Source organism: Myotis lucifugus, unplaced genomic scaffold (genome assembly GCF_000147115.1).
Source record: "Myotis lucifugus unplaced genomic scaffold, Myoluc2.0 scaffold_1, whole genome shotgun sequence".
In the NCBI taxonomy this organism is placed as follows: Eukaryota; Metazoa; Chordata; class Mammalia; order Chiroptera; family Vespertilionidae; genus Myotis; species Myotis lucifugus.
Genome location: NW_005871049.1, coordinates 22,555,527 through 22,567,737, shown reverse-complemented (window position 1 = coordinate 22,567,737; position 12,211 = coordinate 22,555,527).

Here is a 12,211-nt window from a genome sequence, read left to right as displayed (position 1 = left end):
GCACTGACCACCAGGGGGCAGATGCTCAGTGCAGGAGCTGCCCCCACCCCACAGGTCCCAGGCCAGCCAAGGCCGGTATCAGTGGGGGCCCCCCAATCACCCCACCAGTTGCCCCACAGAGGGAGGCAACCGGTGGCGGCAGAGGGAAGGGCCGGCTGGTGAGCAGGCAGTGGCAGATGGTGGAGCCAGCTGGCAAGTGGGCCAGCACCACCCCCCCATTGTCCCGCCGGTCGGGAGGTGACTGGGAGGTGCTTGGCTGGCCAAAGCAGGTGCCAGCAGGGGCCCCCCCGAATCGTCCTGCTGGTCACCCCACAGATCGGCCCTGATTGCTGGCCAGGCCTAGGGACCCTACCCATGCACAAATATCGTGCATCAGGCCTCTAGTCTATATAATAAAAGCCGAAGTGACTGTTAGGGTGGAACAACCAGAACGACCAGTCGCTATGATGTGCACTGACCACCAGGGGGCAGACGCTCAACACAGGAGCTGCCCCCTGGTGGTCAGTGTGCTCCCACAGGGGGAGCACCGCTCAGCCAGAAGCCAGGCTCACTGCTGGTGAGTGCAGCAGCGATGGTGAGAGCCTCTCCCACCTCTGCGGCAGCGCTAAGGTGCAGTGAGCCAAGTGATGAGGAACAGCGAGCAGGCAGGTGGTAAGGAGCGAGGAATCCTGGACTGCGAGAGGGATGTCCAACTGCCCATGGGGAGCAGGCCTAAACCAGCAGTCAGACATCCCCCAAGGGGTCCCGGACTGCGAGAGGGTGCAGGCTGGGCTGAGGGACCACCCCAGACCCCCAGTGCAGGAATTTCGTGCACCGGGCCTCTGGGTGTGATGTAAGGAAGAGGCATATTACTTTCTTTTTCCTCTGATACTCAGCTTATATTATTATTGGACTTTTCACTGTTTTTCCTTCCATTCGTATGCATATTTGTCTTCACTTTTTTGTTTTTTTTTAATAACTTCAGGTACTCTGACCTTAATGAAATTTCTAGAAAATTTGAGGAAAGTTTTCTAAAGGTATCCAGGGGTGGGCATAAGAAGGTTTACAGTTGTTCGTATGGAAAAAGACATGCAGGTTATGATTATTATAAAGCTTTATTAACTCAAAAGAATGTCATGATGGCGCAGTAAACCTACTTCTGCCCACCCCTGTATATGTTTAAATATTTTCACCCTCTCAAACCTGAATTAATGCTATGATCTGAATAATGAAAAAGTACTCTATGAGCCTTGCTAAGGTTTATTTCTTTATCTGCAGTTCCTATAGAGATTCACACAGGGCAAGGACTTTATGTTGGCTGACACCTTCTGGTTCTCACTAGAGGTTGCAGGATGTCAAAAACTGACCAGCCAACAGGATACAATTGCCAAAGTTATCTGCATAAGGCATCCTCCTTGTACAGTCTTGGTAATGCCTCAGACAGCACTCCAAGTAGAAACCCATGCTCTGAAACACAGTAAGGCCAATTAGTGCCTGACTCCTGCACTGTTTCTGTCTTTGAAACTAACAGTTTCAACGCTATGTGGCCTTTCAAGACCTAAAAGAAAAACAGGATCTGAAGGTTGGTATAACATTCTCCAGAGCAAATGCTTCAATACAGTCAAGGTTTTGTGATTACTTAGATTATTTTAAGATTTCCTCTCTTTTATGAAGTGTTAGAGATACTAATATTTAATTATTATCACAATCATTGCTATAAGTTCAACACTTACAAAATCTATGTTTCCTTAAGAGTTTTAATCATATTGCTAAAAGAGTAAATATTGTCCTGTCCTTAATATGTTTTAGTAGTTTCCATAAGCAAATATTTATTTGGTAACTTTAATTTTCAACTTTCCTCATATATAGTATTTTTAATATTCAAGCTTTGATGTCGAGCTCATGCTTTTGATTTTTGCGCATCATATTAACTATTAGAACATTAGTAAAACAAAAATCTCTCAAAATTGTAGTACAAAAGTAACAATTGTAACTCTTAAGGAGAACTTTTATTTTTTAGAATACTTTTTCTTTTTCAATTACAGTTCACATACAACATTATATTAGCTTCAGAAATTTTTTAAATGGAGAAATCATTCTGAAAACTTACCCTGAAATGAGTGACATGGCCAAAGCACTAATATTACAGAAAAATATATTGTAACAATTGAGGAAAAACAGATTTCATCTTTGATAGAAATTCTAAAGGCATAGGAAATCTTACAGATCAAAAAGCCATCATTTCAGCCTATAGTACTTGACATTTAAAGGAAGCAACAACTAATTTTGCAATAAAATAAGTCCTATTGCCAGGCTGGTGTGGCTTAGTGGTTGAGTGTCAACCCATGAACCAAGAGGCCATCGGTTCGATTCCTGGTCAGGGCACATGCCCAGATTTTGGCCTCGATCCTCAGGTATGCAAGAGGCAGATGATCGATGTTTCTCTATCTCTCTCATCCATGTTTCTATCTCTCTCCCTTCCTCTCTCTCTAAACTTAAAAAAAAAAGTTCTATTGAGCTAAATAAAATATTTATCATTGCATTATTTACTTTGATGTATATTATTTTGGGAAATTCTTCATTAAACATAATGAAACTTAGGTCAGAGCAGTAAATATCAATTTAGTAGTAGGAGCCAGTTAATTTTTAGAGGCAGGAAGAATACAAACTAGTAACTGGTCTTCTGATATTATGCTTTTTGTGTAGTTAAGATCATTTACTGGCACATATTCTATTTTCTGAAATGCTTCTTATTCCATAATTTTGTTTATCCTTTGAGATCATGTCCTGTGAACGGAGGCATTTATATACTGGGTTATTAGAATTAAAATGGCTAATAAAATGTTCCACTACGTTCTGAATTAATTGCTCTAGTAATTGCTTTCCTGTTTTACTAATAACTAAGAGCAGCTAGGTTCTCTGCATGTGGGCTGATGATTCCAAAAGTGTAAGCCATAAACTTTGCACTGATTTTAAAGCCAAACACATGACAATTTTAATTTCTCATAGCAATTGTTATTATAGAGCAAGAAAACAAAGGAGGACCAACTCATCTTTACAGGCTATCTAGGAATGTCTAAACCTTTTGTTATTTCTTTTGGAAATTATTAAAGTGTTTTATTTTAAAAGGGGGCTGAATGTATAAATTGTTCTAGCAATAGAATTTAATTATAATTATGTTGATGTTGGAACCCATATAAATGAGCACACTTTTAAAAAATCCTAAGATCAGCGAGAGAGAGAGAAAAAATAGATAGCAACCTTCTCCAACTCTGTAACACCACAATACTTAATAGTGAAGAATGAGACAGTAAGCATAGCCTTACAATAAACTCTGACCTCAACTCACAGATGGCGGTCTTTTTAGAGGATGGGAATACTTTGGAAGGCCCTGGTATTACCTTCTATCAAGTACATGCTAACTAACATAGAAAACGAAGGAAATGATCCAAAAATGTCAGCACTTTCCCACTAGCAAAAAATTAAAATACTACACCCATTTTCATCGGAAATAGCGAGATAATTGAGGATGAGAGGTGATTTCAAAGCCTTGTTGGAATAATTAGCTTTTGATAACCCAGCTCTCCCGTGTACCCTGGCAAAGCCATGTGCATATTCCAGCGCTCTACTGACCTGTGAGACAACCGGAATCCACTGCTCAGACAGCTGACATCCCTGGGCCAGCTGTGCTCTGCTCTGTTGACAAGATTTTTTTTTTTTTTGGTTGTCAGACACAGAGTAAATCTGAATGAAAGCTTTCCCCAGGAGGTGAGGAAAAGGAAAGACATGAAGGAAATTGTCTCCTCTTTGAATTCAGCATCTCAGATTTTTAGAGTTTGTGTTGCTAGCCTCAAACAAACCATGTTCACCTATTTTAGGGACCATTAGTTAATGTTGTGAGAGTGCTTTGAAGATGAAAAGCTATATGTGTGTGTGTGTGTGTGTGTGTGTGTGTGTGTGTGTGTGTGTGAAAAATTATATATATATATATATATATATATATATATATATATATATCCCAGATGCTTCATATTGATTGGAGATTGGTTTTATAGTGCAAAACTATTGCTTTAGTGGCTGGGAAAGTGACCCAAAGTGAGTTAAAATACCTGAAGATGAAGGCCAAGGTCATTAATTATGGCCACCTGAAAGCCCAGTGCAGCTTACAAAATAAATTTGGCCTGGCCCCAGAATCAGAGTCAGAGCATAATAGAGAGCTTAGAAATACTCACAGAAAAACTAGTGTTCGAGTGCAGCTGCATATTATGAATAGAGTTAAATAAGTTATAAAATCACTTGGTGATTTTACAATGCATCATAAAAATGAAAGTCACACAAGTTTTAAATATACGCTAACCAATTACACAGCAACTTAATCAAGAAGTTAGTAGACAACGTCAGCTTTTCCAATTTAACTCGTCTCAGCACATTGTGTTTTTATGTATGATTACTGAAAGACATTTGCTTTGATAAATCCAGCTGACAGACATTTATTTTATTTTTACCATTCGTTTAATTTTTTTTTCAATGACAGTCCACATTCAATATTATTTTGTATTAGTTTCAGGTGTTCAGAAATTATTTTGAGAAGGTAAATTAATTGTTTACAGGTAGAGGATGGAGTGATGAAACTGTGAAGTAGAAGAGTTCTGTTATGAATATAAGCATTCCCTTTCTCCAGTCTTCCTTTATAGCTAGTCTCTTTTTAACTGTGAAGAAATAATTTTGTATTTCCCAACCATTTTATAAATACTTAAATACTTATATTTATAACTATTTATGAGCTTTCCTTTCAGAGTCTCCGATTTGATTGTCGGTGTTCTCAGCACTGTTTGTGTCTGTGAGCACGAGAAGAGACAAGACTTCATAGCCTCTGAGCCCCTGTTAAATGCCAGGCTCCGTGCTAAGTGATGTATACAGCTGATGTGTTTGCGTTGCAAAATAACCATCTGAGTAAACATTTTATTTTAACGGTGAGAAAGAAAAATTGAGCTAAGAAAGAATTAGTGTTCAAAGACAACTTGCTCCCAACAACAACTAACAAGTAGAGCAACAAGGATGCAAAGACATTGTCTGACTCATAGATACAGAGAACAGACTGATAGTTTGCCAGAGGGGAGTGGCGTGGGGGGATGGATGAAAAAGATGAAAGGAATACAAAGTACAAATTGGGCTCTAGCCGGTTTGTCTCAGTGGATAGAGCATTGGCCCGAGGACTGAAGGGTCCTGGGTTCTATTCTAGTCAAAGGCACATACCTCAGCTGCAGGTTCAATCCCTGGCCCTGGTCAGGGGTGTGCAGGAGGCAGCCAGTCCATGTGTCTTTCTCACATTGATGTTTCTCTCTCTCTTTCTCCCACTCCATTCCACTCTTTCTCAAAATCAATAGGAAAATATCCTCAGGTGAGGATTAACAACAACAATAAAAAGGAAGTACAAATTGGTAGTTACAAAACAGTCATGGGGATGGAAAGCATAGCACAGGAATATAGTCAATAATATTGTAATATCTATGCACGGTGCCAGGTGGGTCCTGGGAATATCGAGGGGAACACTTTGTGAAGTGTGTGACTGTCTAACCACTGTGCTGAACAACTGAAACTATCACAAAACAATATTGAATACAAACTGTGATTTTAAAACTCCAAACAAACAAAAAACAAAGATGTTGTTTGATCCCAAACTTTGCTTTTATAGTAAATGTATAAATTTTTAACATTAATTTTTCGTCATATCCTAGCATTAAATATTTCTGGTGATTAGAATGTTTTTGGATTGATGAAATAGACTCGATTTTATTTCTGCCAGTAAAAAAAGTTATTTGCACCAATACGCACAAAGTCTTTTGTGGGGTTCATGCCCTGAAAAGACCATCACGGAAAAGATGGGCATGAAAAAGATGTGACCTCGATTACATCAATGACTTGAATGCAAGGCAGAGTAGAGGCACTTCTATCTACAGTTGTTCTCAACCTTCCTAATGCTGCGACCCTTTAATACAGTTCCTCATGTTGTGGTGACCCCCAACTTCATTGTTACAAATTGAACATAATTAAAGCATAGTGATTAATCACAAAAACAATATGTAATTATATATGTGTTTTCCGATGATCTTAGGCGACCCCTGTGAAAGGTTCGTTCGACCCCCAATTGAGAACCGCTGCTCTAGAATATAATTTGAGGAACACAGCAGGATACAATGCAGAGTGAGGCGTGACCAGATGCTTGAAGGGAAAATGGGCTTTAGCTGGGACTAGAGGCCCTTGGTCACCATCAGACATGCAGTTCTCCATTGCACAGTCCATGTCAGAAAGATTAGCAGAAAGGCAGGGCCCCAATGAGTGGTCAGCTGCAGGAGCCAGTGAAGGGTCAAAGATTATGAAGTGACAGTAAAATGTTCATGAATGACTCACTCATTCCAACTCTTACTCCCTATCTTCAAACTCGCATAAGATCAGAAAAGTGGTTGACCTGGATACTGGGCCTTATGGAGTATGGGTGTTTCTTTTTCACAAGAAACTGTTACTACTTCATTATTTATTTTTAAAATTAAGTTATTCTCATTGCATGGGAAGTATATAGTATGTTTATCAAAGGCTTCAGTGGCTATTTTTAATTTTCATGAGTTAAGCAGAATGAAATAAAGTACAAATTTCATTTGATAGGGAAATTGCTTAGGAAAAATTGGGAGACCTACCGTATGCTCATAATATGGAAAAGAAAAAAGGATACAGCACCAAATTAGCTAAATTAAGGGAACAGAAAATGGCCAGATGAGAGACATACTAAATTTCTGTCACAGAAGTATATTGTTGGTGAATTTATAAGCAACAAATGTGATGTCACTTAATCTTTATTTCAGTTTTGTAGGTTTTGTATTAGTAGAATTTTTAAGTAAAACTTTTCTAGCTATTTAATTTATTTTGTAACCAGGCATGTGTGTGTGCATGTGCATGTGTGTGTAAGTAAGCTAAATTTCTTGCCTGATAGTCCACAATGAACAGGTTTTTCTCATAGATCACTAGGAAAATGTCAATTAATAATCACCACCTTTCTAATGTGCTTACACCTGACTAGAAGTACCTTATGTGCATAATCTTACTTAAGTCTCAATTCAACCCTATTTAGTATTTAATTTGTTTCAAAAATCAAAAGTGAAGTAAGGGACATAATTTGCCCAAGGCAAAATACTGTAACTACTAAATGGCAAAATACGACTTAAAATTCTGTGTTTTCTGTTGGTGAAGCCTATGATCTTAATCTGTTTGTCTACTTCCTCTCTCCTGCATACCTTCGAATGTGCTACTGTGTCTTAGAGTTATACCTTTTAGGTCAAACTGAAAGACGAGAAGGCTCTTTCCAAATAATGTACTTAGAGGGGCTGGAAAGAGTTTGATTTTTTTTAACTCAGTAAAGATGATAATAGCAAACATGTACCAAAAGTTCACTATACCCTCGGTACTGAAAGAACATCCGGTATAGTCATTAATGGAATCCTTATAAAATAGTATTGCTCCTAAGACTATCCCTGTTTTACGGATGAGGGAACTGAGGACGGGAGGTTAAAAAAGTGGGAGGAAGTGACCAAGCTAGTGAGCAGAGAGCTGGAATGCAGGCTGAGGGATACGTCCAAGTTCCATACTCTTGGGCCTTCCCAGCTAGGTGTCCAGGGGACGACGGTGAGGATTCAGTAGAGGTGTAGAGGTTACACAAATTGAAACTACTAGTGGATCCAAACCTATGAGTTCCACCGGATGGGAAATGAGATGACCCCCTTCTTCTTCTTCTCCTTCACCCCCATTTTCCTTTGGCAAAGCTGATGCCTGAATAAAGGATACAATGATTTCCAGATGTTGTTTGGCAATGACACGTGGTTTCTGAACAAACAAGTCAGTGGCTCTTCTTGAGACTTATGTAGCAAGTGATACCTAAACAAGCAAATAAACCAAAAGTGCTAAGAGTAAAGACTCGCAATTTCTGTGTCCAGACATAGCCTTTCTGTATTGGGAGCTGACTATGAGAATGGGTGATAAGCAAGTAAGAGAAGCAATAGACTGTGGTCCAGGTGTGATGAAAGGTGCAAAAAGATTGTTTTTCACAGACAATGTGGGGTAGGGAGACATAGGGATGGAATTAGATCAGTGGTTATCAAGCATCCGTTAACCTTCATGTGCCACTGTTATTGTTGACTTCATATTATAAAGCAACTAACTTGTTTAACCTAAGCATCATTATAAGAAATACATGAATATGCAATTGCAGATATATATGCAATTGCAGATTTGTTAATAATTATTTTTTCTAATACATATATATGTAACCATTAACATTTTTTTAAAGTTTATCACTGTTACCTAAAATCATTGCATGTACCATCAGTGGTTGAAGTATCATACTTTGGGACACTGAACTAAAATTAAGAAATGCTAATCTTGTCCTGTCCATGTAAAAACATAAATTTGCAAGAATTTGCAAGAAAATATGAAAAATAAGATTTGCATGTGAGAGAGGAGTAGAAATGCTTAGGGCTGAGAGAGAGCCTAAGACAAAGGATGGAAAAATAGTGTTATGTAGAGGGTCACATCTGAATGGGGTGAAAAGGACAGGTGAAAGGTCTGGAGTCACTGACAGCCTCTGTGCCCCAGAGCCCGGGCATCCTAGAGACTAGGGAGGTACAGCCAACTACCAAGTACCAGGAAATAACCAAAGACTCAGGTCATTACCCGCATTCACACCATAGTCAACTGCCAAACGAAGGTGGTTATTTTTTTCTTTTCCCGAGGAGGTATGTATCTTTTTTTAAACAAACAAACACCTTCTTTAGCACTTGTGTTGTAAAGCAAATATTGCTCTCTGTTCACTTTTTCATTCTGTCTCTGACACTATGTTTGTTACTTAGGGAACAGCAATAAGCCCATGTTTTGACTGAATGTAGTACCATCCTAATTATCAAGGGTTGGGAGCCTACTGCAGTGGTGATGTATGAAATACTGTGATATAAAAATCATAGAATATAACATTTTAAGAAAAGAAAATGTGGAAATCAAAGGCTTCTTCACTTAAAAATATTTATTGAGATGCATATAAATTAGTTGAAAAGAACAACAGTATTAATGAATCTAATGCAGGTTTTTAAAATAAAGCCTTAAAATAATCGATTGAACCATATGTAATTGCCAATATTTGCTGGTTTTGATCTGCAAGATAAGAATTTCGTAGCAGTCCATCTACATACACTCTTTGGCTAACAGGTTAACAGTGTTCACTTCAAGGAAGAGAGGGAAACATTTTACTTTGTACACGTTTGAATTATTATTTTAAACTGGGGACTTGAGGGGAATATATTCATACAGTCCTTGGTTTCATAACAGAAAACAATCACAACTAGCTTTTCACAAATGGACTAATTAGAAAATAGACATTTCTAAATGACATTGCCTACAAGGCAAATTTATTTTAATCACTGTGATAGCAAACGGGGTATACCAATTGGCATAGAAGGAGCCTCCTGCTTCAGCTATCTTGGGAGGCTTTATTCTGGAGGATTGCTGGGGGCTGATGGGGTCCTGCTGCAGGTGGCCATGCTGGTCAAGGGCAGTTGCCAGCTAGACACCAAGGTGACTTCAGTGCATGTCTTACTAAAGGAATCCATCTCCTCTTTTTATCTTCCTGAGGAGGTTGGGATCACATGATATACGTGTATGTGGCTGCAAACACTCAACTCCCTTCTCATGTGCACATTCTTGTTTTTATATTTTCTTGCAAATTCTTGTAAATTCAAGTTTTTCCATGGACAAAGAAAACTATTTTTAGTTTGCAATCATGGCAACCATAGAAATAAATTAAGCTTAAAGTATGTATTTTAATATTATAAACTTGGATTTAATAAAGGCCTGCGATGTAAAGAAGTATTCTCTGCAAATATTTTAGGTATAAAGAAACATTTCTATATTTTGATTTGAGATTCTACTATGTTCTAACTCTGGATTGCAAATTTTTAAAATTATAAAACTAAGCAATAATAAATTCTTCAAGGAAAGCATAATAGGAATCATTATATAACGAGGCAGATGTCCCTCTATGGTACTTTTTTTTTTTTCAGGACCGATGAATGAGACATATTTATTCCTTAAAGTAAGTGATGTTTGGCAAACTCCAGGTACAAAGTCTTGCAAATTTACATATGATCAAATAGCCTAATGAGATGAGATGTTTGCTGACATGTGGGTTACCAAGGGACATTTTAAAAGGTGGGGGGCAGGGAGTTGGGACACTGTCAGCAGCTCAAGAGCAAGGATCTCTAAAGGAAACTCGGATTTTCTAGGCTTTCCCATGGGCTAAGCAGAATACATTGTTTAGCCCTGCGCTAGAGCAACACCTTTATTAATTATGCAAACTTTTTTTGGGGATGGGTAAAAGAATGAGAATGACTCAGCAAGAGGTTTCAAAACCAAATACCTCCACCAGCTCATTGAACATGCTCTCTTCAAACCTGCTCTCTGCTCTGTGACCTGGAGGGTAGGAGTTTGAGATCTGCCTAAGGGAGGCTGCTTCTCTTGCCAGTCAGTTCTGCCTCGTCCTCCCATCCTTTTATTTTCAGTTTAAGTTGGAAATAGTTGATACTTCTTCAAGATTAGCCTCTAATTTTTCTTCAACCACCTGGTCAAATCCCCTAACCAAAGACCTGGTCTACCTGTCAAAGGCGTGCGCGCGTGTGCGGTTACCTTCCTGTTTCCCTTTAGATGAGCCTGTATGTTGATGGTAGCTTGGGGAAGGGGGGAACGTTAAAGGTTAAATTAACATGTAAAGGCAGCGGAAGTGATTTTAGAAGTCCCTCCTGAAGTGACGGTTTAAGATTTAGCTGGAAAAGGAAAGGCTCCCCATCCCCAGTCCCTTGGGTATTCGGGGGACTTCTCACCTATTTGGGAAACGACTTGCAGATGTGGGCAAACCTCCGCGTTGCTCACACCGGGGGTTTTGCAGAGCTTGCCTCTGATTTTTTTTTTTCTTCCCAATTTCCCACAGCCTGTGTTTGTCTTGCGTCTGCTAGGCTGACATGCGGTTTACCTCGCTGGTCCTGCTGCCAGGTTTTACACGCTCTGCTCCGGTGTAAAACAACTCAAGCCCAAGGATCCTGAGCCACTCCGGGCTTGGGCGCCAGAACTGTCAGAGAAAATTTGCTTCCCGAGTATTCGCACCAACTTCCCTTCCTGCGCCCACGGGAGCCCGAGCGCCAGCCCATCAGCAAGGTCTTCACGTTTCCTGCGGCTGCAATCTGTAACTTGACTTTGAATGTTTTTTTTTTTCTCTCCTAATTGTAGTTTTGAGGATCTTAGTTCTTAGCAAAAGTTTTTGGTTAGGGGGATTTTAAAGGACTTTTAAACTGTTTCCTTACCTAAGTCACGGAGGCTCCGACACTTTTCCTCCATTCCTGGGTTGGGCTGAAGTTAATGGGCAGCGAAGGAAAGAAACACACTGGCTGTTTATTGGGAGAGGGGAAGTGGAGATTCGCAGCTAAGTTATGATCCCTCGCATCCCCCCACCCCCCGGTCTGACACTCAAGACCGACACGTACATCATCTATTAATTGCTGTTCGCGGACGCAGATACATATTATATACATTTGTTATCTTCGGTGAAATAGAAATGGAATATTCAGCGCGCTCGCGTCTGTTTGTTTGTCTAAGGCTATCAAAAGAAGTCACCGAGGAGGCTGTGGCCCGGATCCTGACCCTGATTGTATGAATAAGTAAGCAGGATGCAAGTGATTGGGTTAGATGCGGCGAAGATTTTTTTTTTTTTTCAAGTTAGGAAGAGGGTAAAAAGACAGCCTGGGGGGGTGGGGGAGGAAAGGCAAACATTGCATCCCCCAATCCTCATACTTTGGCTCGTCCTTGCAGTCAGTTGCTTTGCTGGCTTCAGCAGGCTCTTAAGGTCTCGAGGCGTAGACATGCCTGCCCCCCACCCCCTTCCTCGGTCTCCCCTTTCAGTTCAGATGTGCTGATGTGCAGACCGGATTCATCTTCCCGGAGCAGCGGCGGCGGGCGCAGGCGGCGGCGGCGGCGGCGGCTCGCGCTCGGCCGCCAGGTCCCGGCAGCGGCGGGGGCGCGGCGCGGGGAACCCGGAACTCTTTAAAAAAACTGAAGCCCGTGGGGCGCCGCTCCCCCCACCCCCCGCCCGTGGAAAGTCCCGCCCCGCCAGAAAGGACACCCCCGGCCAGGCTAGGGAGCGCCC